The sequence below is a fragment of the Bidens hawaiensis genome, unplaced genomic scaffold, assembly GCF_021521415.1.
Source record: "Bidens hawaiensis isolate Kalapana, Puna unplaced genomic scaffold, B.hawaiensis_p1.1 tig00003241_1, whole genome shotgun sequence".
NCBI lineage: Eukaryota > Viridiplantae > Streptophyta > Magnoliopsida > Asterales > Asteraceae > Bidens > Bidens hawaiensis.
This window is the reverse complement of record NW_027491177.1, coordinates 1,344,996-1,370,551: the sequence shown is the minus strand read 5'-3', so window position 1 is coordinate 1,370,551 and position 25,556 is coordinate 1,344,996.

Below are 25,556 nucleotides of genomic sequence, written 5' to 3'. Positions count from 1 at the left end.
ATGTAATTGTTTTAGTATTTATCAGTTAGATATGTGACGCATTATGTTTATCAAGCTGGTAGGTAATGTTCAAGTATTATTTTAGTTTGATTAAAAAAAAAGTTTGTATTAGAGTTGCAATGTTAAAGGTATTATTTATTGAGTGATCAAAAAAAAGTTAGTGATGTTATAGTTGTTTATTTCATTGTTTTCTTAGTTTGTTTGTAATAAGTCGGATCGGATCGCTTGAGCAACTTTCAATATTTTCTTCCATACTCTTACACTTGGCCCCGTTACAACCAGTTTTAAGACCATTTTGATTTGTATTCATGTCAAATGCATTTACATAGGTGGAGATTTGATGATTGTACAAGCGTATGCGAGGAGAATTGATTAAATATGAAATGCATGGATGATCACCAAGGAAAAGTAATGTGTAAATGTGTGTTATGTATAGGTAAAAACCGAAAGCATGTTAGGTTTGGTTAGAAATCTTCGGTTTAAATGGAACATCAAGTGAACTAGTGCACCCGATAAAAATAAGGGAATAGGGTATGACTTGGGAGCTTAACTGAACCGGGTTTGTGGTAAGACTGGTGGATACAAGTTGAATGTAATAGAAAGTTTGTGTTGAGATGTTGCTTGAGGGCAAGCAACGTTTAAGTGTGGGAATGTGACGAGTGGTCCATGGGACAACCCTTAAGTGATTTAAAAGCCATTAATAATCATGCTTTGAATTGGTTTATTTCGTGGAATTAGATAACTACGGTATTGTTGGTGAATTGTAGGTTCAAAGAAGGTTCCGGGGCTATAATGGTGTATACTGAGGCAACCGAATGAGTCGGAGACGTGCCAGAGGCCAAAACATGTGGAAAACAAGGAGTTTTTGCTGAAGTCCACCGTGGCCCACGGTGTGAACCGTGATCCACGGCCAAATGAGCAAAAGACCACAGAGGACACCGTATCGTGGCCTCTGTGGTCACTATGAAGCCCACCGTGACCCACGGTTGAACCGTGGGCCACGGTCCAGTATTGCAAGAAGACCACAGTGACCCACGATGGAGACCGTGGGCCACGGTCCAGATCGTAACTGCCGATTTGTTTTAGTTTATTACTCGTTTTTGAGCTGTCTTTTGATTATCTTTTCATCCCAAACACCTTAGAGACAAATTTTGGAGAGCAAGAACAAGACTTTGGTGATTTTAATCATTTGTTTGGGTTTATGATTCGTTCGATTAACCTAATTGATGTGATGATTAATCAAACGATGTGTGGCTAATACTCTTATTGTTCTCTCCCGAATTGTAAGGTTTTCTAATTGGATAATTGTTAATCGTTTATGTTATTGGTGAGATGGTATTTTGATCATATGATTATTTTGCTATGGTGATTTTGTGTTTGTTTTGTAATTGTTAGTATGGTATAAATTCGTGTTCTTGACTATCCGTTCTTGGTGCCATAGGAAATCGAGATTTAGTATAAGAGAATTAGGGTTAACAATACTAAACTGATTATTAAGTGACAACCTTGCGTTTTTGTAATCCAAGTACTTAGTTCTTTCGTATCACATTCAAACGCATTTTCACGAACTATAATTGTGTAGTTCATCTCACAAGTAAACATTAACTTTATCAATGTTGGAAACCTGAAATCGGGAGAGAGCATTCTTTCTTATACTGTTTAAAACTCGTTTATTGTTTTAGATATTTTTATTACTCAAAACCAAACAACCAACTCTTTGAATTTACTTTGCACTTAGCTTAATTTAGTTTAATAATAAAGCTACTTAGTAATACATTTTCCACAAACTCCATGTGTTCGATACCCGCTTATCGTTATCTAATAGTTGTAACCGGTTTATTTTTGAGTGAGTCTTTGACCTCACGTCAAGAATCCCAAATCCTTCAAACTCAAGGTATCACAATATATTTTATTAGATGATATGCTATATAGGAAATCTCTTGCAGGTCCTTACTTGAGGTGCATCGAGGATCCTGAAATCCAAGAGATGCTCAAAGATTTTCACGAAGGTGATCGTGGTAATCACACCGGAGGTAGAGCCCTGTTTTCTAGGATTCTAAGAACAGGATACTTCTGGCCAACAATGAAGAGAGATGCAATGGAATACTCAAAAAAATGTGATGCTTGTCAAAGGCATGAAAACATCCTTCACCATCCAGCAGAACCTATGTATCCTATATCCTCTTCATGGCCTTTCATGAAATGGGGTATGGATATTGTAGGCAAATTACCTAAGGCACCAGGAGGAAAAGTATTCATGCTTGCAATGACGGATTACTTTTCAAAATGGATAGAAGCAGAAGCTTTTGTTCAAGTACGCGAAAAAGAGGTGATATCTTTCATTAAAAGAAATATTATTACTAGATTTGGTATCCCTTCGAAAATTATTTGTGACAATGGTTCCCAGTTTATCGGAAAAAGAACCACTAACTTTTGTGACAGCTGGGGCATCAAGATGATTACCTCTACTCCAGTGCATCCTCAAGCTAATGGTCAAGCGGAGTCTAGCAACAAAATCATCATCAACAATCTAAAGAAGAAACTAGGATCCAAGAATGGAAAGTGGGCCGAGGAGCTACTTATGTTCGTTGGGCCGACATGACAACACCCAAAAATACAACAGGCCAAACACCCTTCTCATTGGTGTTTGGATCATAAGCCGTTATCCCCACAAAAATGGTGGTTCCTACAGCAAGAACTAGCATCCGTGATCCTGAGGCCAATGAAGAAATTCTTCTTGAAGACTTGGATACTGTTGAACTCAGAGACCTGGCCAAGATCAGAATGGCAGCTTATCAATAACGGGTAGCTGGGGCATACAACAAAAGTATAAGGATCAGGAGATTTCAAGAAGGAGATTTAGTTTTGAGGAAAGCCTTCCAAAATACGACCAATCCGGCTGATGGGAAGTTAGCACCCAAATGGGAAGGTCCTTATCTAATCGAGTCGGAAGCAGGAAAGGGGGCATATCATTTGCTCACTATGGAAGGCAACATGTTACCAAGAGCATGGAATGATATCCACCTCAAGAAGTACTTTTTCTGATCAGGATCAAGTATCCTGTGAGGATCTATTATCCTTAGAGGATCAAGGATCCCCAAAATTGGTAATATCTATCTGATAACTTATTCTTTTCAATTTCCTATTATTAATTCCAGGATAATATATTCTTAACAATTTGTTTCTTCCAAGTTTTAAGTATCAATGCAGGATATTAATAAGATGTGTAATAACCAAGAGGTTGGCCACCTCTCCTTCACCTCTAAGGTACTTTACTATTTCCCTTGGCCTAGCCGACGATTGGGTATGACCCCCGATGGTCATATCCCCTAAGGTTTAAAGGTTTTCACCATTCTTATGAATTAGAGTTTCTACACTCTCGCCTGTAGCGCACGCTACCCAACGTGTAGTCAGGGGCAGCGAGACCAGTACACGCTTAGTGGCTGAAAATTTCGTTGTCTTCGGCTATATGGAGGATCCTACGATTTATGGTAGACGTACCATTGTTTTGGATAGAAATCTGCTAAGGATAATGTATCCAAATTCGTTTAGTGAGGATTAGTGCTAAGGTGATAAAAACAAGTATGTATCGATTACAAACGCAAACAAAAGGATTTGTTACGAGGAAAAGCCCTTGATCTGGTTCGGATCGCCAGCACAAAAACCCCGGGCGATGACAAATCGTCTATCACCACTTTATTAATCAAAAAAGGTTGGTACAAAGGTTGGAGTTGTTGATCAACAGATACAATGAATGCTATGTATGTGTGATCACAGATAACTTAGCAGCTAGGGTATGTGTGAATGTGTCCTCTAATGTTGATCACAACTCGATATATAAAGAAAAAGAACAAGTAACTAACTAACAACTAAGTCCTATAAACTCGCTAGTCTTCCACTCTTCATCATCGTGCTCTTTGACCACATGCTAATAGACGTTTAGTAACGAATTAAGTGGTGGACTAGGTCTAGGAGCCGTTGTTGATATTTAAACATCGGTCTTCATACAAAATTCATCCATTAATAGTTATATTGACTAAGGATCCTGGATCCAGACTTCAGCTAGAGAATTCTCCACGAGGATAATCGGTCTAAGCACCTCTTCAAGGATAACATATCTTGTCTTTAGTACTCAGTAACCAATCTTATCATCTTGCTGCTTCTTGCTTCAACTTATTCTTCAATCTCGATCTTGTGCTACAGATGCCTTGTAGTGGGATATACGGTAGACTGGATCATAAAGTTGTTTATACCTGGCTAACACATCACCATACCAAACGCAATCATTAGTAAACAAATAATACCGAGGATCATTGATCCTTCATAGCCTAATACATTTCTTAAGGATAATCTATCCATAAGATAGTTAATGATTAAGGATCCTCAGCATAAAATTCATGCACTAACAATTGCCCCCAAAATGGCAGGTGATTGTGTAAAACAACTGTCATTTTGAATTTCAAAACCCCTGTAAAAAAGAAGATGATTAGACGTGTGTCAGGCGGTTAATATCTATAAACATAATTATACGCCACCTATATATGCGATCATAATCCTCTTATAACCACACATCCAGCCGTCTTTCAGGTATCCTTCTTTCTTCTTGTTTATTTTCTTTCAACATGTCGACTGTTTCTGTATCCTCTTCTTCTTTCAATCATACCGAGCCCGATGATCTCTACTCGCATGGTATCCTTCAAGCCCCTTCCTTCGAGATCTGTAAGTTCACATATCCGGAGATTGACGAAATCCGATCACACTTTCCGGCCAACACAGTTTTCCGACCCTTCGATTCTTCAGCCCGTAGTGACAGTATCAAAAAACTGGGTTTGCTTTCCGGCCCAACCGTTTCTTATAGGCTATAAGTACCCTTTTCTCGATTTAACCCAAAGATTCTTCACCTTAACGGGGATTAGTTATATCCAAACCATGCCGATGTTGTGGAGAGTTCTTCATACCATAGAGAGGATAATCGAAGAAGAGGGTGTCGAGTTCGGCTTAGCAGAGTTATCATACCTGTACAATCTGGTTACCCATGGTTCCAAACGCTTCGTCTTCAAATCGTAACCCCACCAAGTGATCTCCATTTCCAAAGTTACTCTAAATGGTACCCTCTGGAGGAATCAATTTTTCTTTGTAAAAAGGGATTCCATACCGGGTGGAACTGACCTTCCCAAAAAGTCCAAAGGGTAGGATCTAGGATCCTTAGGTAACCAAGGTAGGATACTCTATTCTTTTGCTAATATGTTTCATTGCTCGTGTAGTTGAAAATTTTGAGTTGCTGTCTGATCTACCTGGAGTTGAAGATAGAGTGGAGAAGTTTCTATCATTGGATCCTGCAATCAGAACCTTTCAAGCCAAGTTCATAGAATCTTTTCAAGAGTCAAACTCAGAGTCAATCATGTCAAGTAAGAGTAATAATTTTTAATATTAAAAAGTGAAATAATCGAAAACTTATCTGCGAATTACTGTTTACAGGCGCTCAAAGGCCAGGAAAGTATGCTTCCAAGTTCTCCCTTGAGGATATCGATTGAATGTTTACCAAGAAAGAAACCCCGAAACCAACTCCGACATCCGAGCCTCGTCCAATCACAACTCGAGCCAAGTCAGGAGCTAAGAGGAAGAAGAGTTCAGATCCAGAGAACCCCTTTGATGCCGAGAAACAACTTCTGGAAATGCTTTCTACTGTAAGGATCCTTTCAATCTTCACTGTCTAAGTTTCCTTCTTAACTTATCCTGTTTTCTTGTTATAGGCTATCAACTCCGCTCGAAGCCATTATGAGAAAACTTTTGGGGAGTATGAGGAGACCCTTACTGCAATGAGATCCATGGCTGCTGCCAAGGACAAAGCACTCTCCAAGATGAACAAGGAGAAGAAGCAGGCAGAAGACCATGCTTCCACACTTGCAGTCAAAATGCAGGACGAGATCAACCGAGCCACTGAAGAGGCAAAGGTCTGGGCAGCTAAGTCGGTCCTCCAAGCTATAATCAAACTGGTGACTGAGGCCAATGATCCATCCTTTGATAAATCTTCATGGGAAATCAAGAAGTGGAAGCAATCCTTGATCGACTTGGGTGGAGGCAAGGATGAATCTGAAGGTGAGATGGTTGATGCAGGTGAAGCAGGGACGAGCGGTGTGAAGGATCAGGATGAAGTTGAATGAGGCAATGAGGCAATGGTGGAGGTGGAAGCAACCGCATGAACGGGCGATGAAGGATACAGAAGACAAGGCCCAAGCCCGTTTTATTTTGCTTTATGATGTTTTTATGAACAATAACTTTGGTTTGGAATAGACAATAGTAACTAGGGTAAAGGATCCATGATCCTTAAGACAATTTGCGGGGGTAACAAAGGTGGATGGATCCTCTGTTTGTGGGGATGAAACCTTTGATGCCCCTGTTTTTAATTCTCCTGCACTTATGAACAATTAGTAGTACTCACTTAACCCGGGTGGATGGTCCATCTTTTGCATGGTGAAGTCCGGGTTAAGGATTTTGGATAAGTCCTGGCAACTTATTTTAAATAATATAAAACTTTTAACTATCTGCTTGTTATAGTTATTTTGAAAGTTTGTTTAATTATAGCTTTAGCTTCATTAAAAGTTTGGAAAAATTAATTTTGAGTAAAAGATTTTTAGGATATAAAATCCTTTTGAAAATTATCTAGGATAGAATATCCTTAAATATTGGCAAAGGTTACACAATAGAATATCCTTAAAGGGATAACCCTTAAAACGTTTTGAAACTATTGCAAGTAAGACAATATAAATTTGTTAAAGAAACCATACCGGAAGGTCCAGGTAGACCTAAGTTACCATAAGCATTGAACCTTCAATGATCCTTGAAGAAATAACTTTGGGATTTTGTATCCTTAGAATTTTGATCTAAGAGAGTCCCCAGTTAACATCCATATTTAGGCTTGTCCCCAGTTTTGGGTATGTCCCCAATTTCACGGGCTTGTCCCCAGTTGCACGGGTTTGTCCCCAGTTTCGGGCTTGTCCTCAGTTTATTATTTGGGCTTGTCTCCAGCTTAACAGGTTTAATCCCACTTGACATTATGAGTTGTTTGCAACAGATTTTCTAAGTACATTGTGAAAATCAAAACTTATAGATTCAAGATCCTTAAATTTCTTCTACAAGGATCGCCGAAGGTTCAATAGTTACGGTAACTTGAGTCTACTTAGACCTTGTGGTATGATTTCTGTTTTTAAATTCATATTGGTTTGGCTAGGATCCTTATATATCTTTTGGTTTAAAGATTTAACATCTTTGAATTACTTCTATTAGGATATTATATCCGGAATTTTGTTTTTTAAGGATATTGTATCCAGAAATTTCTATAATCACTTTTTCTTAAGGATATTCTATCTTAAAATTTTTACTCAGAATTATTTCTTAAAATTCTTAATAAGAATAAGATTATATCAAATAAATTTTCAAAATAACAATTAACAAAGCAAATAGTCAAAAGATTTAGATTATCATTAATATAAGTTACGTGGACTTATCTAAAATCCTTAACCCGGATTTCACCATACTAAAGATGGACCATCTACCCGGGTTAAGTAAAGGTTACTAATTGTTCTTAAGATGCAGGAAAATAAAAGTCAGAGGCACTAAAGGTTTCATCCCCACAAACAGAGGATCCATCCACCTTCGGTACCCCTGAAAATTTTCTTGAGGATCAGTGATCCTTAAACCCTACTTACTATTGTTTATTACAAACCAAATTATCCTTAAATAGAAAAACATCAACACAAACAAAAAAGTGGGCTCGGGCCTTGTCTTTTATATCCTTCATCGCCCACTTATGCTGCTTCTTCACCCTCTGCAGCACCTTCTCCTTCACCAGCTTCAGCCACCTCCTTGACACCACTAGTCCCAGCCTCATTTTCCTTAGCCATCTCTTCATCATCTTTGCCACCAAGAGCCTCCAGGGCAGACTTCCACTTTTTCATGTCCCAGGTCGCCTTATCGAAAGCAGGGTCACCGGCCTCCTTCGCCATCTTGATCCGTGCTTGGAACACCGACCTAGCGGCCCACATCTTAGCCTTGTCTGTAGCCTGCTTCACTGCCTCTTGGTGCTGGGTCTCCGCTAAGGATAGCTGATCCTCCAATTGTTTTTTGTCTTTGGAAAGTTGGATCATGGCTTTGCCCTTGGCAACCACGACTTTCCCTAGTCCTGACAGCTTCTCACTCATCTGACTGACAACCTTTTCATAATGCTCTTTGAAAGCATTCATAGCCTACAACCAACGAGAAGAATAAGTTATGAGGATATTGGATCCTTAAAATCGATATTACAGGATACAAGATACTTACATTAAGGACCATGTCATAGTGAGTTTCGGGATCAGAGGACCTCTTCCTCTTAGATGCGGCAGACTTGGCTCTGGTCGTTGCAGTCTTAGGCTCGGAACTGGTTGCTGCCTTCAAGGCTTCTTTCTTGATGTCCGGAGAGGTGACCATACAATCAATGTCTTCTAAGGAAAACTTGCTAGCTGACTTCTGAGACTTCTTGGCGCCTACAAAGGTTAAGTAAACAGATAAGTATTTCTTCTAATTCTATTTACCTTAAAATTACTATAATAAACTTACTTGACATACTGGAACCCGAGGAGATATCACAGAAAGCTTCAACAAAGCGGTCTTGAAAAATTCTAACCTCGGTATCCAGTGCAAGGAACCATTTTGTTTTTTCTTCTGTACCAGGTAACTTACCCAAAGAAGCAAAGTTGTCCACTGCAAACAAAAAGAAGATTCAGAATTAAAATTAAAGTATCAAGGATCCTACTATTTTCTAAGGATCCAGGGTCCTACCCTTTCTAACCCACTTTGAAGGAAGGTCAATTCCCCCAGGTATGGAGTCACGTTTTACAAATAAAAATTGGTTCCTCCAAAAGAGATCGTTTAAAGTCACTTTCAAGATCGGATGGGGTTGTCGAGGCTTGGATTTCAAGATGAAGCGGGCATGACCGTGGGTAGTAAGGGTATACAGATGTGAAAGTTCTGGGAGACCGAAGTCGATCTTTTGTTCCTCGATAATTCTTTCTATAGTGCTGAGAACTCGCCACACCATAGGCATAGCCTGAATATAGGATATGCCCGTGGAATCGAAAAAGCTTTGGGTAAAGGCAGGGAATGGATAGCGATAACCAATCAAGAAATGACAAGCGGGCATACAAACCCAGGTCTGAGAGTAAATGTCACATCGGATTCCGGCATCGTATGGACGGAACACTGTTCCCAAAGGAAACAATGTTCGGAGTTCATCTATTTCGGGATCTGTTAGCTTGCAGATTTCAATAGAAGGGTTTGCTATCAAGTATTGTGGTTGCATCTCAGATAACCCAGATTCATCGGACGCTTGGTCGGTGTGACGCGAAGGGGAAGAAGAAGACGAAACAGTAGACATTATTCAGAGACAAAGAAAATAAGAAAAAAAGAAATGGATACCTGATGCGTCGTTTGAATATGTGATTATAAGCAAGATATAGGGCGGCATATATAAGCGGTTATGATTATCTCAGGGGCCAAATGGTAAATTTGTCTTGTGAACCGTCCCATCATCTAGTTTTCGCAGAAGTTTGAAATTCAAAATGACAGCTGTGTTCCACTATCACCCGCCATTTGGGGGGCAATTGTTAGGACTGATATTTTCTCCGCTGAGAATATATTATCTTTGAAGATATGTCTGGATCAGTTATCCTCCAGAAGAGCTCCAGAACCATGTCGAAGATCAAGGCTCCTCAGAGGTTAATATTATTAACAATTGTTTCAGGTGTGTAGGTTAATATTCAACAGAAGTAACGGCTATGTGACTTGGTCCTCCTTAAATCTCGCAACTTGGAAGCTACCAGCACGTGGTCAATGGACGTTGGAAGACTAGTGGGATAGTGGCGAATAGATAAGACTTATTGTTGTATTTATTTTCTATATATCGAGATAAGATCGATTAGATAACTCACTGTATTCACACACACTCAGAGCTGAACTCACTATTCTCTATGTACACATTAGCAATTCTTGTAACATCGATCTAATCCCCACAACCTTTATAACCCAATTTTTTGATATTAATAAACCGGTGATCGACGAGTTGTCATCACCCTGGGTTTTTTTCTTTTGATCTGAACAAGGTCAAAAGGTTTTTCCTCGCAACAAATCACTGTGTTCACTCCATTTTCGTTCATATAATTGTTATTATTATCGTAGCACTAGACCTCACATTAACATATTTGGATACATTATCCTTAGCTGATTTTTATCCAAAACAGGTTTTTAGTTGCAGTATAGGTGGTAGACGGTGGCGTCAATGGAGGAGGAAGACGGTTGATGTTTGTAGTGGAGGGTGTTGATGGTGATAGTGGTGTTGTCTGGTGGTGTTGGTGGTGGCATGAGAGAGAGAGAGAGAGAGTTTAAGTCATTGAAAGAGAAAGACCAATTTCCACTTTAATTTTTTTAATTAGGTATTTTACATGTAGGCGTGCCACCTCAGCATAAAACGTCCTCATCAGCATCTACACTAACGGGGTTAGGGTCCGATAAATCCGGGAGTGCCAGAAACAAATAGAGTGAAAGTTGGGAGTGGTGGGTAACAAATCGAAAGTTGGGAGTGATATCTACCAACGGGTGAATGTTGAGAGTATTGAAAACCAATATCCCTTTGTTATATATTAGTTATTTATTAAACATTGTATTTTAATAAATTACTCGTGTAGTAAATAAATCTTAAACTAGTATAATTATATTTATGCTAAATAAACATGCACATTCATATTTTGAGTTTTGACAGTACAACATAAATTTTTGCATCCTCCTGCCGAAGTTTCCAGAAATGTTTTTGGTGTATATTGTATCCACGTAAGCCTATGGGCCTTGATATTGACTATTCAGATATAACTACCACGTCAAGTTAGTTGCCGTTGTAGGGCCTTGTTTTACCTCAGTTTTCTTGGGCCCCTTTTGACAATTTTCATCTGAATAGTAAACTACAACTAGAGCCTAGCCCGTTAATACTTTAGCTATAGTGGGCCTCACTATACATTAAGCCCATTTTATCAGTTACAACTTATAAAGTTCAACAAGTTTTAAACTCATTTTATATAGCAAAGCTGTTGTTGACTTGTCTTTTTGACAAGGTGTATATAATATATAAAACGTTAAAAGAGTATAAATATAAATTAAAATAGATACATAGTGTGCTTTGCGATTCATTGAATGCGTTGGTCCCAATGAAAGGGATAAGTGATTCATGAACATGATGGCATGATGAGATACAGATCTCGTGTTTGCAAATTTCATTCCATCATTACACACACTTGATTTCTATCCTTTTGAATATTTAGTTTTCTGGTAATTCGAATTTGTTACCTACCAATTCAATTTTTTTGGAAATTATCTTCTTTGTTATATTGTATATATTTAATTAATTGGTGTAACGACATATATTTAGAAGTTAACTTACTCTAAAAGAGGCTTAAAATCAACTTTAAAAGCATGGCACTTAAGAAAAACAATATATCTTAACAATATAACAACAAACAAAACATATGTAACACAATCATACAAACTACAAAGTTACAAGTTTATGTTGTACCAACTGACATTATCAGAACCAAGAACCTTACAACCAATATTATACACTCTTAAAAGGAAAAGAAATAAAATGAAAACTTTACAAATTATATATATATTTTTTACTTTGTCATTGATCGCATCACTTGCTAACTTTTAAAGCAACTTATAAAGATAATTCTATTTTATATACACTAACAGTAGCTAGGTATCATAAAATAATTATTTTTATGGCTGTAAATGAACCGGATGTTCAACAAACTGATCGTGAATTGTTTGGATTTCGGTGAAAAATTTATTTATGTTTGTTCGTTTAATAAATGAACGAACACGAATAAAAACATTGTTTGTCTAGTTAAATGAATGAAAATGAATAAAGGTTGTATTTCTTTGTTTGTGCTCGTAAAAGTTTGGTAATGTGTTCATTTATGTTCATTAGTTAAAAGTGTGTTTTACAGTTTTATATATTTTATTTATAATAACTAACATAGCATTTAAAATTAATAAATTTATTGTTTATATTCCAATTCGTTTTGCTAATGGTTTGGTTTATAAAGTCTTGCTTTGACCGATATGCCAACAAAAAATTATGACTTGTGCTTCAATGACATTATCATAATAAAATCGTTGATTAAGGGATGCTTAGTTTATGATGATTATCATTATTTAAAGTGTTTAATTTTATATTTAATTAAGGTGACACGGTCTAATTTTTTTTATTAAGAGTGTTGTTTTTTTTCCTTAAATAGTACATGCTCGTTTGTGAACAAATTCAATTCCTTAACAAACGAACACGGACAAGATTTTCCGTTCAGTTAGCGTTCATGAACCGTTGTGAAATGTTCGATGCTAAACGAACGAACATGAGCTAGGCTTCATTCGTTTGGTTAGTTTACAACCCTAATTGTTTGGGTTAGTATGAAAATAGCTTAAATATGGAAACCAATTTAATAGTAAACAAAATTCCTTTCATTATTTTATTTTGAACTACAAAGATTTTATATCTACGAAAAGAAAAGGGTTACATGACTAATGGAGGATTTTTAAGTCACTCGACTCAACCATTGACTTATCTGTTCCTATTACAAAACCAAATAAACAATAATTTTTTTGTTTGCCATAATTATAATTTCCATTTCTAGAAAATGTTTACAATAAAGTGGTAGGCAAACGAATGGATAATTGAACCGAAAATAACAACATCCAAATCATTAACGTGGAAAAGTGTATCATTCTGAAACTTCCAAAAACTCCACCAAAACAAGAACATAATAACAAGGCGGAATGTCAAGCTCCAACCAAGTGGAGACAGCCCTTCAAGAACGAATACCAATATGACACTCCCAAAAACATGAAAATTCATCTCCATAGTGCAATTGCATATAGGGTAAAATACATCCTGAATATCAATATTTTTTTACTAAGATTAGTTCTAGTTGTCAGACCATACATTAATAAACACTACACCATAACATTAACCTTTCTTAGGATGTGGTGATTCCATTTAGTAGGTTGATTTATATTTGTCAGCAGATAATAGTCAATATATCTCCTCACCCCCGTCTTGCATATCCAAATCCCATATCCACACATCCTTATCTTCGAACCAAGGATGAGCAACCACATCGGCTTCTAAATCCAACAATTTTGATTTCTCAATACCGGCGTCCAACGTTAAATAACCAATCATCATTGAATCTCTTATTATTAGCGATTAAACAATTTTCTTTTGTTCTAGATTGAAAAGTCTAGGAAATCTTGATGAAAGAGCACGCCTAAGAGTGTTTAAACTACCAGCACCCAAAGCACCACAATCTTTATATGTCAATACCATGTCCACTTCACGAGTTCACCCCAAGCCATTAATTCTTCTAGAATTGTCATCACCACCCCGAAAAAATCTTGAACAAATAGGCTCCAAAGAATTTTGCTTCTTCAAAGGCATACGGAATAAAGACATGTAATAAAGACCCCCGATTTTTTTTATAATTGCTATAAATTTTATTTTAATATTTCTGGTCTTAAATGAAAAGAACAAGAAATTAGCAATATATGGTATTCTGGTATATCAGATTAATAGCATATAAACTATCTCACGTTATGATTTGAAATCAATAAACTTAATCATGATTAGGAATTATTATAAAAACTATAAATATGCATACCATAAATATAAATCAATTTTGTTAAACCTTCGATACAAAATATTTTTTAACAGCCATTTGGATCACTAACAAGCTACCGGTCTACCCGATCATCTCCATTTTCCAAGTAATCCAAAGATCACCCTCAGGTCAAAACAAAACCTACAATATATAAGAAAACCCCTTAACCCTAACTGGAACCCCCTGTATATAAAACAATACACATATAAATGAACAATACACATAGTGCTATACTTTAGTATATATACATAGCTTAATTTGCGTCGAAAGTGAAAATACAACAATATGTATATAACCAACCATTGTAACAAAGTAAACATCTAAATGAAGGGAAATTGAATTTATTTTATTGTTAACCTTCTTTTTTTACCTATATCCCACTTAATCTAATAAATATTAGTCTATATGTTTTGTGATGAATAAACTAACTTAAAAGCCTTAATAAATGTCTTTAAATGTTTAAAAATTTAGAATGCTAACATGTGACATTTAAAGAACTATTATCATTATATCTTGGTTCTCAAAAAGCAAGACATAAAATTCATAAATTGACAATTATATATTCATTGGATTTGTTAGGTGTGTGCCAATAAAACTTTATCACTTGTATAATTAGGTTCCAATGAGTCAATGACTATATATATCATCTAATTTACTAAAAACTAGATCGAAATAGTAAGTAAAGTTGGATAGAATTTAGGAGTTATGAATTTGAAAGAGTTTTTGTTTTAGTCAAATCTAATGAAAATTCGTTAAAATTTATGAGATTTACCAAACTTGAATAAAACTTACCTACCAGTTGTTTTCATATTTTTGTTTCTAAGTTTTTAATCATATATAGACAATTTAGAAAAATGAAATATAACTTTTAACACCCGGCTCATGAAAATAATAAATAGTGTTATACTTGAGTAAGCATCCCGATCATAAGGGTAATTTTCAAAGACTTGACATCAAATCGTAATATGACTTTAAAACATGATACACCCATGTAGTTAACTCTAAATTAAATTTATACCGCAAGCCTTAAAAGTTTTTGATAAATCAGAAACATAATTCAAATAGATGAAAAGTTTCGTATATTTTGATATATAACCAAAATATTAAAGACTGCAACGTTGTGGTTCTAACAATTAATCGTTGGCCAAAGAAAATAGAAAGAATCTAGAAAGAAAATAGATCAAAATTTAGACTTTTAATTCATTTTATTCAGATCCATAACTAAACACTTAAGAGTGCTTAAATAGCAAAGCAAAAGATACGTAACAGAAATAAAATAACTACTACCAGCATAACACTAACAATAAACCTAGTGCAACATGAAGGAAATAAAGGAAATAATAACAAAAGCATTATCCCACGTTCTCTTTATGCTTGCATGGCATGGAGTATGATGTGGCACACATCATTCCCTTCCGCTTGAAGAAACCATGTCCACATGGTTGAGAATCTGGACACGATATGACAATTTCCCACGGTGGATGCTATTCGAGCCTTCCAATGGCGTTCGGAGCAGTCATAACGATGTGCCACGGTGGATGCCATTCTAGATATGCCACTACACCTTTTACCGATGCCATGTTTCTCAACAGTGATTGAAAGTCAATCTCTCCAATGGCATCTACGGTTGGTGATGACCTCTCCTTGATTTCTTGAAAACACTGATTGACGATTTTGGTGTAAAAATCCTCACATCCAAGATGGAAGATAAGAACCTTTTTTTTCCATAACAATTGTAGCCTTATTCAAACCATTAGAAGTACTAATGGCAGCAAGTGTGGGCTTGACCAAGTGTTGTGATGTTGATGCCTTGCAGATTGGAGGAAATAAGGGGTTGGTTTTAGTAAAAATAAAGACTGTTTTGGGGCTGATTTTAGCATAGCAGTAGGTACCCATTTTGGTCCAACGGACAAATTGAAGGGACTTGTTTCGGTGGTGGTGCGGTAGCAGAAACGGTTGGTGTGTCACACCCCAACCTACGACGGAAATCCGGGGCGCGAACTGATTGCTCACAGCTTTTCAAAGGTTACTATTATGCATTATTAAAATGACAATATCTATTAATTAAATTAAGTTTTCAAATAAATCAAATACAACAAATACATAATCCAAAATCATGCATCAATACAACTTATATCACAAATGATCTTGATTAATTATCTTCTAACTTAAATTCTTTACTAAGTCTTCACCAACCTGCATTAAATTTCTACGATAACCTGCATATGCATTTAAAATAGAATTTTGTCAATAACACATGTTGAGTGAGCAACACACCAGTTTAGTTGTACATATAGTATATATAACAAAATACGTAGCTGCAACAAGTCATATGAGAATAACAAATTAACCAAATGAGCAAGTATAACTGAGATGTCGAGAAGCACAAAGGCTATAACGACTGGCGTATGATCATACTATTATGAGATTATATTGGACCTCTTCGAATGCGGTTCACGTAAAGCATGTAAGCACATAAACAAGTAAGGTATAAGTTCTTAACACATAACACAATAGTTGCAGTTTTGAGTATAAGTATATATGAGAAATATAAGTTTTACGCATATGTCCCCAAAACAGTATGAAAATGAGTAAAAAGAGGGGAATGTGGTACTCACCTGACTGAATACGCAAAGCGAGAAAGAGATTTAGTAAGGGAGCGATAAATCACACTCTTCGAGAATTATCGACGAGAAATTCCTAAGTAACAATAATTACTGAATAAATAACTATGATCGCAACATGGAATCTAAAGCTAGGTAGACGTTCGATATTTGATGACCGAGTATAATCTTACGAATGTTAAATATCCATTATAAAAGTTTTATCGTAAATAACATGATTTAGTTATAAAAATATTTAGATATATATATATATATATATATATATATATAAAGATTACATAGTTTATATAAGGAGATTCGTTTTAACTATTTATTTTAAAACTGAAAATACTTTAATATGTATATATATATCTTATTATTAATAAATATTTCTTTTGAAATTAATGTTGTAAATAATAGATAAGTAGATAATAACATTTATATAAAAAAGTTCGATCCCTTATAAAATACTCGTTAATATGTATTTTAGACTAATATTCTTTCCTCCTCTTTTTTTTCTTTATTAAAACATTTATTATAAAAACCTTTATTGATTTTTTTTACTAATATATATATATAGATATAAATATAAACATGTACATATATCCGTGTTATAAACAAGGTTCGGAATGACAACGACTTATTATGTCGGTTTTAAGAAAATAATACTCCCTCCGTCCCAATTTAAATGTCCTAGTTTGACTTTTCAAGTCTTTCTTTTACAACTTTGACCATAAATATTTTTGTTCGTGTCATATAATTCTTGATGAAAATTATATGAATGGATTGGGTTTTAAATGTATTTTACATTGATATAATTTTCATCAAGTATTATATGACACGAACAAAAATATTTACGGTCAAAGTAGCAAAAGAAAGACTTGAAAAGTCAAAATAGGACATTTAAATTGGGACGGAGGGAGTAGTTATTTGCAAGTTTCATAATACTTATAATATTTAATTATGTGAATTAACATATTAATATAATTATTAAAATATAATTATTAAAACAAGTTCTAAAATTAATATAGATAAAAACGGGACTGGGGGGATTCGAACCCGCGCCCCCAGCGCTTAACGCTTAACACAAACACAATCGGCCAACTGAACTAGCTGAGAAATTTGTTTAAATCTCAGAAACATAAATAAATAACCAGAAGACTAGATACCCAGATAGAAACATGAACCCTAACAATATCAATTCGATCCATCCTGACATAATCAATTGAATTGATATTGGGGTTATTTATGAGCATCATCGCGCGATCCTATTGATGTAATTAATTACCTCGTATGTCGCTATTTGATGGGTTAACGAAGTACAACAAGTGACGGCCAGAAACGAACTCAGAAACGCGATTCGCGGATAATAAAAGTTAAATTGGATTTGGGGCATTGTTTGCGCTAGTGAAAGGGTTATGCAGGCGTGTTTAATTAGGTTATAATGATCAATAGATAGTATATTGATAAACGAGTAAATGACGGTTTAATATAATAAGAAAAAACGAATCACAACGATCAAGTTAACACAATTAGATTGTCGGTTAGGCTGTAATTAAGGACGGATTGATATAACATTGATTCAATTTCCATATTGAACGCAAAGATTGTGGTCCAAGCTATACCAAGTATAATCGGGTTCTAATTACGGGTTAGGATCTGGATCATATCTTGGGTAAACGGATCCAGGATGGGTTATAATAGGAATTTGCATTCTAGTCCTTGGGGTATGAATATGGAAACAATAAGGGTAAAAGTTTGAGTTTGGGTGATTTTTGCCAAGGTAAGAATATATGTGTATGTTTTATATAAAATTAAATAATTATATAATAAAAATTACTTTTCTCGATAAACGCGATTAAATAACCCGAATGTCAAAACGAGTCGGGCATTTAATAAATATTAATTCGCAAAACCCGAGTTGTTACATGGTGGAGGTGATGGGTTGTGGTGGGCTTCGAATGTCAGTCAAATCGATCGTAGAGCGGTGAACACGGTTTCAAATTGGTACTCGAGTCTCGCAAGTGATTCATTCACCCATTGACGGAAATCGATTTCGGATAGAGTTTGAGCAGCCATAAGTCCAGGGGATCACGGCAGCTCTGATACCACTGTTGTGGTTCCAACAATTAATCGTTGGCTAAAGAAAATAGAAAGAATCTAGAAAGAAAATAGATCAAGATTTAGACTTTTAATTCATTTTATTCATATCCATAACAAAACACTTACGAGTGCTTAAATAGCAAAACAAAAGATAAGTAACTGAAATAAAAAACTACTACACCATAACACTAACAATAAACCTACTGCAACATGGAGGACATAAAGGAAATAATAACAAATGCATTATCCCATGTTCTCTTTATGCTTGCATTGCATGGAGTATGATGTGGCACACATCATTCCCTTCCGCTTGAAGAAACCATGTCCACATGGTTGAGAATCTGGACATGATATGACAATTTCCCATGGTGGATGCCATTCAAGCCTTCCAATGGCGTTCGGGGCAGTCATAACGATGTGCCACGGTTGATGCCATTCGGGATATGCCACTACACCTTTTACCGATGCCATGTTTCTCAACAGTGATTGAAAGTCCATCTCTCCAATGGCATCTACGGTTGGTGATGACCTCTCCTTGATTTCTTGAAAACACTGATTGACGATTTTGGTGTAAATCCTCACATCCAAGATGGAAGATAAGAACCTTTTTTTCCATAACAATTGTAGCCTTATTCATACCATTAGAAGTACTAATGGCAGCAACTGTGGGCTTGACCTAGTGTTGTGATGTTGATGCCTTGCAAATTGGAGGAAATAAGGGGTTGGTTTTAGTAAAAATAAAGATTGTTTTGGGGCTGATTTTAGCATAGCAGTGGGTACCCATTTTGGTTCCGACAGACAGATTGAAGGGACTTGTTTCAGTGGTGGTGCGGTAGCAGAAACGGTTGGTGAAGGTGATGGGTTGTGGCGGGCTTCGAACGTAAGTCGAATCGATCGGAGCGCGGTGAACATTGTTTCAAATTGGTATTCGAGTCTCGCAAATGATTCATTCACCCATTTCGGATAGAGTTTGAGCAGCCATAGGTCCAGGGGGATCACGACAGCTCTGATACCACTGTTGTGGTTCCAACAATTAATCGTTGGCCAAAGAAAATAGAAAGAATCTAGAAATGATATAGATCAAGATTTAGACTTTTAATTCATATTATTAATAACCATAACAAAACACTTACGAGTGCTTAAATAGCAAAACAAAAGATAAGTAACTGAAATAAAATAATTACTACCACCATAACACTAACAATAAACCTACTGCAACATGGAGGACATAAAGGAAATAATAACAAATGCATTATACCACATTCTCTTTATGCTTGCATGGCATGGAGTATGATGTGGCACACATCATGCAGAGTGTTTAGTTTTGGGGTTTATATACTGAAGTAACCAACTTGTTCATTCAAAATTCAAGTTTAGAAATTACATTTGAATCGTTAAAAAGTTTGGTTTCGTAAAATCATGCCATCTCTTCTTTTTCTTTTGCCTTTCTTATTTTTCCCTTTATTATAAACAATTACTAGTTTCAATTATAATTTCATTTACTATATATAAAATATGCATAACTTTTTACTGAAACCTGACAAGAAAGAATTCCAACTTGAGAAAAGATCATCTCAACCCGAATCGAAGTAATTCAGGTTGGTTATTAGGCCTGAATTCTAGATTTCGGGTCAAAACGAAAAAGGCAAATAAAAGTTTTGTTTTAAAACTTGATATTGTTATTAGGTATAGGCACAATATATGTAAAACTCTAAGTGTTCTACATGGTCTCATTCCACCTATTATGGTAGATTGAGTGTTTATATTCACCTAGATCTTGATTTCAACCTCGTTTTCAACAGAAAAGATAGAGACAAATGATTGTGAGCCAATCAAACAATAATAAGATAGACAAAAAAAGATCAACAACTATGATTTTCATTAAACCCTAACATGAATTGCATAACTTTCTTTCTACCTCGGGTAAGCTCCCATGGGGTGGTGACTCACACAACGATCAACCCTTACACATGATGCCCCAACACACTATATTTAGTCTCATGAGCCTTGTTCTCCAAACGAGCCACTTATTCAACAGTTATCTATTATGTATTATGTATATATAACACTAATCTATTAGCTACATATATAGGCTATTGTATTACATCTATGTAGCAGTATCTATTACTTTTGTATAACAATAATATATTACCTGCATATATAGTATGTTGTATTACATATATGCATTACTTTTGTTTGAATAGGCATTTTATAACTTCATGGATTGCGGTGTGCTTGATAAGAGGCATATGGAATTTTACAAGGTATTGTATTACATATATGCAATTATTATTTACTAAATGCATATGAACTATGGTGTATTACATATATGCAATGCTACTGTTGATGTATTTAATATATGCATTACTATTGTTTTAATAGGAAAATGACATCTTCACAGAATGCGATGTGTTTTCTTTGAGGCACACAGAATGTTTCAAGATATTTTTCTTTCAGATATCAACGTATGCAAGCAACAAGCGGAAGAATATGCAAGAAAACACAGAAAATGGAAAATCCAACAACGTAACTAGTTAAAAGGGCGTCTTCTTCGTAGTTTTATATTGTTGTTGTGTATGATGAAATTTGTGCATAGGTTGTTAGAACATGAGATTGAATTTGAATATGAATTTTATGGTATATTTACATGGTGGTCTTAACTGATGTATGGAATTTGTAGCCAAATGTTACAGTTAAAACTCGTATTCGTATGTGTATGTAATACATATATGCAATACAAAACATAAATTACATATGTGTAAACAAACATATAACGTTGAGTGAGCTTTGTATATTATGAGGTGAACAGATATAGTCATTAAACTAAAACGGGTCAAAATATAGCAATATAAACCGAAATGGGTCAAAACATAGCAATATAAAATGAAACATATTAAAATGCAACATATAAAATGAAACGAGTCAAAAAATATCAATACAAATGAAACGGGCCAAAATATAGCAATGTAAAACGAAACATGCCAAAATGCATTAATAAAAAATAATGGAACGGTTTTAGGTGTAGGAATTTGAACCGAAACGGGCCAAAATATATCAATATTAAATCAAACAGATCATAGCATAGCACTATAAAATGAATCGGGCCAAAATATAGCAACAAAAATCAAAAGGTTTTAGATATATGAATTTGCATCTTGGCTACATTTTTGCATTCATTTTCCAACAATCTAATGTGCAATTTAGCAAGTTTTTGATGTGTATTTTTGCTGAATTTTGGCAACATTTTAACTGCACATTCGCATTCATTTTCCTACAATCTGATGTGCAAATTAGGCTGCATTTTGGCCAAACTTTCCAGTATTTTTAGTGTGTATTCTGGCAGCAGCATATCCCAATATATAACAACCATTACTTCAGCTTATTAAAACAAAAGCTGAATTGCAATACATTAATATAAAACTAGTACATCAACATATAAGACCTTTGCAGCCGGTTAAAAAAGATATAAGACCTTTACAACATTTTTGGTCAATTTGCACAAGAATACAAGCCTAAGAATAACCAACAAACAACTAAAGCAACTTCCTTTTTTTTGGTGGTTCTTGCAAATGCTTCATACTTGTTCATGGTTCTCTCCACCCAACAAATCCACTGCTATCTGCCAAAATGGGGCATCTCGCCACCCAAAAAAAATCCACAAATTTACAAAATGTAACAATATCTTAGTAAAAAACCATCAACGACATGAATTAAAGTATTAATTAACCAGTGAATCTAGCATATGATGTCATACAAACCTTAAGCTACAAAGCTTAGATGCAAAAGGCGATGGGGCCACTACGAGTTATAGCATATAAGGTTCTAGTGGCATTAGCTTGTATTTCAAGAAACTTATGAAAACATGAAGAAAACTAATAGAGTAAGCATTAGGCATAGCTGCTATAGTGAAAAACCATTTTTTTTACTGAATTTATGAAGAAAAACCTATACTTACATATTGGTTGTGTTTTTTTACAACCTATCTCTAACAAATTGTTATCCACCAACCATTGCATAACTTCTTCATAATTAGTATACATATGCTCATTAGCACCAGCAAGCCTCACCAAAACCTGTGTATAAAGAAGTAGTATAAGCATATAACCAATTATTCACCAAGTAAGAATGATACAAAGCCAAAAGGCGTGCTACACATGCCATTAATTCAATCATATAGTCAACAATTTGGCTTGCTGCAAGCTAAATAAGAAATTTACTCACTAATTTTATTGAAGGGACCCCTATCAAATTATCGAGCTACTGGAGAACATGCAGCTAGTCATGCCGCATATACGATTATAAATTCAATTCTATATCCAACATGCCAGAAGAGATTGTATTGCATATATAGTAATTTCATGTTTATTTTCATATATACTAATCTCATGTAACATTGTATTGCATATATGTAATGTACAAAAATAAGATATTACCTTGTTGTTCAACACCATAAAATTGCAAAAGATTATAATTAGAATTGCAAAAACTTGAAGCAGCATCAACATAAGAGGTCGATTAGTCAATCTGATCAAATAAATCATATATAGTTTATATTACATATATGCAATACTGTAACATCCTAAAATTTTCATATTTAATAAAAGAAAGTCGCGTTTAGTTATTGGGCATTAATAATTAATTAGTATTAACAAAGAAAGGATCATGGACTTGGATTAATTAAGGTGGATTAAAGGGTAATGGGTCTTATATCCATGGGCTTTAATGGATATAAATACCACATTAAACCATCCTAAAACCCTAACTCTCATTTCCATCCTTCCATAATATCTACACACACTCAAACACACACATACACCCATATACACGGTGTTTGAACCCGGATTACCAATCAATAACAATAACAGATCTCAGATCTGTGAATATCCGATTAGTACTAGATCTAGCTCATAATTAACATCGATTCAGTGTTATGTATGTGTATATATTATCAATATATTATCAGTAACATTTGTATAATATTAGGTGAAACTTGAGAGAGAGATAGGACAGCAGTTCGTTAATTAGATCAAAACTTTTATTAATTGTGAACAGGAGTTCACTATATATAGAAGGTGATCTGGTTCGCTAACATCCCCTAGTGAACCAGCCTCTCCTTCGTTACATACATTAACATAGCGAACCACCCCCTGATTCGTTAACATCCCCTAACGAATCAGGAGGGAATACATTACTTGGCTAGTTCGCTAACATCCCCTAGCGAACTAGCCTTTAACTTAGTGAACTGGCTAATAAATAAATAAATTATTACATTAATTAATAAACAATAATGTTAACGATAAATACAAAGACTCTAGATGCAAAACCGTGCACTAACAGACACCCCCTCGTCTTGAGCTCTTTGTCTTAACTTATTTGAAGCGCTTTGACTGCCAGTCTCTGCAACTATGAATTCCATGTTCATGACACACACGAACGAAGGGTACGAATATCCCACCGCGGTAATGTCAGAACATCCATTATCTTCTCGTAATACTGGACACCCTTTTCCCACTTGACTATACATACTTTAAGGTCAGAATCATAGAGCCAGGATACAATATCACCATGTACCTTAGAAACGGTCATGAAGGTAGTCACCTGATTAGCCTTAACCCAAGCAGCAACAATATCTTTTCTTTCTTGATCTACATAACGATAAGCACTGATAATTTTACCCACTTTATGACGTTTGAACCATCATTCTACGTCCTCATCAGTCACTTCTTTGAGTAAGGGTACTGTTCGCTGCACAACCTTTTCCAATTTATCCTCAGTCTCTTTAAATACTTCTTCATGAATACCGGAGCACCTTGATCAACATTTGCGTGTTGATACAAGTCCGGGTACTCATCAGCAGTCACATCCTCCATCTCAATCTCCTCATCCTCATAAACAAAATCCGTATTCATAAACAACGGATCAACTTCCAAATCCTCCTCAGTTATCACTTCGATATCGGGCTCAGTCTCTAAAGCAGTCAACTGATTGTCATTCAGCCCAAGCAGAATCGAAATCTGCTCCCGTGTCAAGGATCTAACCACAAACTCACCAACCTCTATCTCATCTCTGTTTACCATACTACAAACCACCCCTGATCCATCAACAGATATCATTGTGTTAGCTGCAATCATTTCATTTGGCTTGGCAGCTGTTGGATCTTGATAAATAATTATCTGCTTGCTCGAATCATGACCACCACTAACACCAGCACCAGAGGATGAACCATGCGATTGTTTAGGCTCACCTCCTGCATCAGATTCGTCAGGATCATCATCGTCATTCTTGAGTTTCTTGAGGGCATCTTCTTTACAAGTTAATTGTAAAATCAACTCTTCTTGTTCCTTTAATTTCACCCCCTGAGACTCAAAAATCATACGCAACGACTTAGTCTCCTTCTGACAGAAAGAAATATAACTCATCATTCGTCGTTGATTCTCCATGAGTCGTTCTTGAGTTTGACGGTCAGCTGCCATTTGATTTTCATATAGATGTAGCAGATTTAGCAGCATTTCAGTTTGACGACCTGGTGGCAAGTTGTATACGGACAGGTGAACAGGTTGAACAGGTCCTTGAGGCCGAGTGATTCTCATGAATGAGACATCACTAGGCGGAAGTGGAGGAAGAGTAGTTGGCGGAGGAGGAGGTCTCATTGATGTAGTAGGAGATACTGTAGACAATGCAGCAGGAGGTCTCGGTATCTCGGTTAACGCCATTTGAGGAATAAGACCGAGCCTCTCGTGTGACACCAACTTCGTCGTCAAAGTAAGCATTGGAGTGCAAGTAGTGGGCGGCACTGCCGAGTGTTGAGGCGTTGTATGACGTGGTGGTGGGGTTCCAATGATTATCCCAGCCCCAGCAGACACACGGGGCTTCTTTGATGGTTCATCAGTAGCTACAGCTTTACCCTTTCTTTTTCTTTCCAGCTGAGCTTTAATGGTAGCAGCTAACGCAGCATCGACTGCATCTTGTTGTTCTTTAAGAGCTCGTTTACCAGCTCCACCATCACCATCATTCCCATCACTATCACCATCATTGTTCCCACCTTCTCCCCCTTCACGCTCGGAATCCGAATCATCGTGGATCCAACGCTCATTAGGAAAATATACAT